Source organism: Procambarus clarkii, chromosome 1, assembly GCF_040958095.1.
Source record: "Procambarus clarkii isolate CNS0578487 chromosome 1, FALCON_Pclarkii_2.0, whole genome shotgun sequence".
NCBI lineage: Eukaryota > Metazoa > Arthropoda > Malacostraca > Decapoda > Cambaridae > Procambarus > Procambarus clarkii.
The window spans coordinates 24,846,351-24,852,350 of record NC_091150.1 but is presented as its reverse complement, the minus strand read 5'-3'; positions in this window follow the sequence as shown (position 1 = coordinate 24,852,350).

Sequence of the window (6,000 nt, the reverse complement as noted above, 5' to 3'; positions counted from 1 at the left end):
CCATCTCCCTCCGAGCACGTCTCAGTATTTACTGAGTCTGTATAATCGGATCTGGGAGTCGTCGTCAGTCCCTGAGGACTGGCTCGATGCCGTTGTCCTCCCTGTTCGCAAACCGGGGTCTCTGGGTACTTCCCCTAAGGACTTTCGCCCTATTGCTCTCACAAGTTGTGTCTGCAAACTCTTTGAACGTATGGTTAACGTTCGTCTGATGTGGTTCCTGGAACACCATCACCTCCTCTCCCCTTCTCAATTTGGTTTCCGCAAGTGCCGCAGCACGACAGATGTCCTGGTGAACTTGGAGGTCTATATACGTACTGCTTTTGCTGCGAAGACCTCCGTTGTTGCCGTCCTTTTTGACCTAGAAAAGGCTTACGACACCACTTGGCGTTATCATATCCTATCTCAACTTCATTCTTTTGGCCTTCGTGGTCATCTCCCTCTCTTTCTCCGCAGCTTCCTCTCTCGTCGTTCCTTTCGGGTGCGCCTTGGTACCGCTCTCTCTCCCTCTTTTCAGCAATACGAAGGTGTGCCCCAGGGTAGTGTTCTGAGCACTACTCTTTTTCTGGTTGCCCTCAATGGTCTTCTTTCCTCTCTTCCTTCTGGTGTCTTCTCCGCTCTCTATGTCGATGATCTTACCCTTTGTTGTCAGGGTGATGATTCGCCTCTCCTTCAACGCCGGCTTCAACTTGCGATTGATGCCGTGTCGTCTTGGGCCACAGGTCATGGCTTCAAGTTCTCTACTTCTAAGACTTGTGCCATGACTTTTACGCGGAAACGGGTTGTTCTTCGTCCCTCTTTGTCACTTTATGGTCATCCCCTTGAATACAAAGATTCCGCGAAGCTTTTGGGGTTATTCCTTGACACTCGTTTGTCTTGGTCTCCCCATATCTCTTACCTCCGTGTTGAGTGCTCTAAGTCCCTTACCCTCCTTCGGGTCTTGTCCCATACTTCTTGGGGGGCAGATAGGCGCACTCTCCTTGCTTTACATTCCTCTCTCGTCCTGTCTAAGCTCGATTATGGCTGCCCTGCTTACTCGTCTGCTTCTCCTTCTACTCTTCGCCGTCTTGATGCTTTGCACCATACTGGGTTGCGCCTCAGTTCTGGTGCCTTTCGTTCGACTCCCGTCCTTAGCTTGTATGTTGACACTGGCTTCCTGTCTCTCCAGGACCGCCGTGATCGCTACTGTCTTCGCTATCTTGCGCGGTCCTTGCAACATCCTTCCTCTCGTCTCTGTCGTGCTTTAACTTTTACCCCTCCTGCGGTTCCTGTTCCTCTTCACCACCTCCCTCTTTCTGTCCGGTTATCTCGCCTGCAGGATTCTCTTTCCGTTCGTATTTCTGATGTTTCTCCTCGTGTTGTTCCTTCTTTGCCCCCGTGGAGGGTCCCTCTTCCGCGGTTTTGTACATCCTTGACTCGTATCACTAAAGCTTTTACCCCTCCTACAGTTCTAAAACGCCTTTTCCTCGAGCACTTTTCTTCTCACTCCCGCTCCGTTTCTGTCTTCACCGATGGGTCTAAGTCAGCGGACGGTGTTGGCTACTCTGTTGTTTTTCCTGATCGCACTTATATGTGTCGCTTGCCTCCGGAGACTAGCATCTTTACAGCGGAACTTTATGCTATTCTCTATGCTCTTCGTCTCCTGCTTTCTCGTTGTCAGTCTTCCTTTGTGGTTGTTGTTGACTCTCGTAGTGCCCTCATGGCTCTCGGGTGCTTTAATCCAGTTCATCCGGTAGTTGTCGAGATCCAGCATTGGCTGTTTCTCGTTCACAGTAAATTTAAGTCGGTTGAGTTTTGTTGGGTTCCCAGCCATATTGGCGTGTCTTTAAATGAGCGTGCGGATGCTGCCGCTAAGGAAGCTGTCCGCTCTTGTCCCATCTCTCGTAAAGGCATTCCGTATTCCGACTTTTACCCGGTTATCCATTCCTCAGTCCTTACCCGTTGGCAGGCTTCTTGGTTGTCTGTTACTGGTAACAAGCTACGTACTCTTAAATGTTGTGTTTCCTCGTGGCCGTCCTCCTTCCACCGTAACCGGCGGTGGGAAACAGCTCTAGCGAGGTTGCGTATTGGCCATACTCGCTTAACCCATGGTCACTTGATGGAGCGCCGCCCTGCTCCTTATTGTCCTAGTTGCATTGTCCCTCTTACGGTCGTGCATGTCCTTCTTGAATGTCCTGACTTCCAGGACGAGCGTGTGTCTTGCTTTCCGACCGCCCCTCGCGGTCACCTGTCCCTCGATAGAATTCTTGGTGACTCGGATACTTTTGATATCGTTCGCCTTATGCGTTTTTGTTCTCGTATTGGCATCCTTGGTGATATTTAGCGCCCTCTGATTATTTTGCGTATTTGATGGTGCTACATAGCCTTCCCGGTTTGGTGCCTTCTTTTGATAATTACTTACTTACTTAAGTGGAAGGATCTCTCTCTCTCTCTCTCTCTCTCTCTCTCCAGTCATTATAAAACGTAAATATTTCTATCTTCTCAAATTTTATGTAACTTGCTTCTTACACTGAATTTCATATTACATAGCTTCTTGAATGATTTAGTTTAATTTGATCATTTGAAATTGCTGTATGCATAATGTTAGCTGCATAATCTGCATTAGTAAAGGTAGATCCTCGCATGCTCTGGTATCTGGGTCTCACTTATTTACAAAAATATTCAAATTGTTAGGTATGTTTTAAATATTACCTTTGTGCATCTTTTTCATTTTACAGATTGTAATATGGTTCTTATTATTATGTTAGTAGACTGGACTACGTTTGCTGGAAGAAACACCTCTTTTTGATGTTGTGTGCATTAAAATTATGACTGACAGGACTTCTCTGAGCTAGGGTAAACATAATTAAATGTACTCATGAATCTTCAAGCTATTATTACTTAAGCTTCAAATTATCTTGCAGCTAATTTGTTTTACATATAATTAAAATCTTCATGGCTGAATGTTTTCAATAGTGTGTTTAAATTTGAATAGCAGTTAGCTTGTTTGGGAATAATTTATATTGTTTATCAAGGTCAGATTGGAGTGCATTTATACAAAGGTTTTTTTGTAATGGGTGGTGTGGGAGAATAGAAAACTCATCATTAATTTGTAAAGACAATTATTTTATTTTTAGCTAATGTCATTTCCGACACTGTCACTTTACATAATTGACTAGTTTATATTGTTTGTATTGTTTGTTTGTTTATATTGTTTGTATTGTTTGTTTGTTTATATTGTTTGTTTATATTGATAAATTTACCCAAATAAAGAGCAACATTAAACAAACATGGAGAACAATTTCACAAATATTGGGATCAAAGAATTCTTTAAATAACAAACCGACTCTCCTGTCTAATAACGATGGTCAGCTTTCAGCCTCTGATTCTGCTATTGAGTTCAATAGGTTCTTCTCTTCCATTGGTTCATCCCTTGCTAATGATATTCCATCTTCCAGTACTGACATTAAGGACTATCTGACAGGGAACTATCCCCAGTCTCTGTACCTAAAGCCTATTAATTCCATTGACGTCAATGAGATAATCCTTTCCCTTAAAACCAAGTCTGGTGCCCTTGAGGAGATACCAACTTTAATCTACAAAAAAGCCTCCAGATCTTTAGCCCCTGCTATTGCTTTGCTCTTCAACAAGTCACTTGAACTCCAAACCTTTCCAGATATTCTAAAAAAAGCGAGAGTAACGCCTGTCCACAAATGTGGTGATCTTACAGATGTTAACAACTACAGACCTATATCAATCCTGCCAAACTTGTCAAATTTTTGAAAAACTAATCTATAAGCAGCTTTACTCATATCTAGCCAAACTCAATATACTTAGCCCTTGCCAATATGGCTTCAGGCCCAAAAAAAGCACTAACGATGCACTTATTAGTATGCTTAACTCGATTCATACAGCTCTTGATAAAAATGAGTTCCCTGTTGGGTTATTTGTGGACCTGCGTAAAGCTTTCGATACTGTCAACCACCAAAACCTTCTTCTTAAATTACATCATTATATGGTGTCAGAGGACACTCCCTACAATACCTCAAATCCTACCTTACTGACAGGCTCCAATGTGTTTCTGTGAATAATACAATTTCTCCCACCCTACCCATCAACATTGGTGTTCCCCAGGGCAGCATACTTGGCCCTCTCCTCTTTCTCATCTACATTAATGACCTTCCAAATGCCTCCAACACCTCAAACCAATCCTATTTGCTGACGACACAACCTTCATTTACTCCAGTCCTGATCCCCTTGCTCTAAATGCCACAGTAAATACTGAGCTAAATAAAGTCCATCTGTGGCCAACTGCCAACAAACTCACCCTTAACATTGACAAAACTTTCTATATTCTGTTTGGCAATAAATCCTCTAATCAAATAAATCTCAAAATAAACAATACCCAAATTTGTAACAAATTAGATGGCAAATTCCTTGGCATTCTCATTGACCACAAGCTGAATTTCCAGGGACACATTCTAAACATATCTAAAAAAGTTTCAAAAACTGTGGGCATTCTTTCTAAGATCAGATATTATGTACCACGCCCTGCCCTGGTGACTCTCTATTACTCCCTTATCTATCCATATCTCAACTATGGTATTTGTGCTTGGGGCTCTACTACCCAAAATCATTTACGTCCTCTAATTACTCAACACAAAGCTGCTATTAGGACAATATCCAATTCTGGCCCCAGACATCACTCGGTACCCCTACTCAAATCTCTGAATATGTTAGACATTAAGTCACTGCACATTCTCTCATGTGTACTATACATATACAAAACGCTAAATTGTAATGCCAATCCTGATCTCAAAAGCTTCATAGAAGGTTGTAACAGAACCCATGAGCACCACACCAGAAATAAATACAGTTTTGATATTCCTAGAGTACGACTTAATCAAACTAGAAATGCTCTACAAATCAAGGGGCCCAGAATGTGGAATGACCTTCCCAACCTTGTTAAAGACTGTACCTCTCTCAACCAGTTTAAGATAAAAACTAAACACTACCTAATAAATTCCCTGTAACCTACCTCACGCCTCTATTGTCAACCCATGTCCGTTATTTTCTTTTTTTTTAATCAACTCTGTTTGTCAACCTATTGTATTTGTGCTGCTTTTTCAGTCATGTTCCCCCTTTTTTTTATCTTTATTTGTATTTGTTCTCAACACTTTTTATTCTTTATGCTCAATTAGTATTAAGTTCTAGATATTAATGTTTTTCTTGCCCGAAACGCATTGCGTAATAGTGGCTTTAGGCATTGTATGTACTAGCTCTATCTATATATCAATCCATTAATGTAACATCACTTGTATGTATATACCTTACCTGAATAAACATCTGAATCTGAATCTGAATCTGTTTATCAAGGTCAGATTGGAGTGCATTTATACAAAGGTTTTTTTGTAATGGGTGGTGTGGGAGAATAGAAAACTCATCATTAATTTGTAAAGACAATTATTTTATTTTTAGCTAATGTCATTTCCGACACTGTCACTTTACATAATTGACTAGTTATTAAATAATTAAAAGTTGAAGTAAATTTTTTATTATATATTTGCTTTATATTTTATTTGTTTAGATTCCTGTAATATACTTGAATATATTTGACTGAAAAATTTGTTTTTCTGTTACTTTTAATGCTAAATCCTTTTAAATACAGTATTCTGCAACACACATGCTGCCAAGTCTTCCCAGGTTGCTGCTGCCTTTTGATATTTGTTAAGTCTCGAGAAAAGTCATAAGTATTTAATTTAGATTGGTAAACAGTGTGAATACAGTTGCATGCACTGTACAAGCTTTTTGAATATATCATAATGTGTACCTTATGTGGTGTTTTGAGCAATCTTGCCTCTTCCCCTCCTAATTTGGCTTTCAGCATGATTTACATCCTGGTAATTTGTTTACATTCGTTACCCCCCTCCCCGCTCAGCTCGTTGTCGCCGTGTGGGGGCTTCGTGGGCGGCTGCCGGAGTGTGATGCTCCTTCGGACAGTCCTCTGTCCTTTTCTAGCCTTGT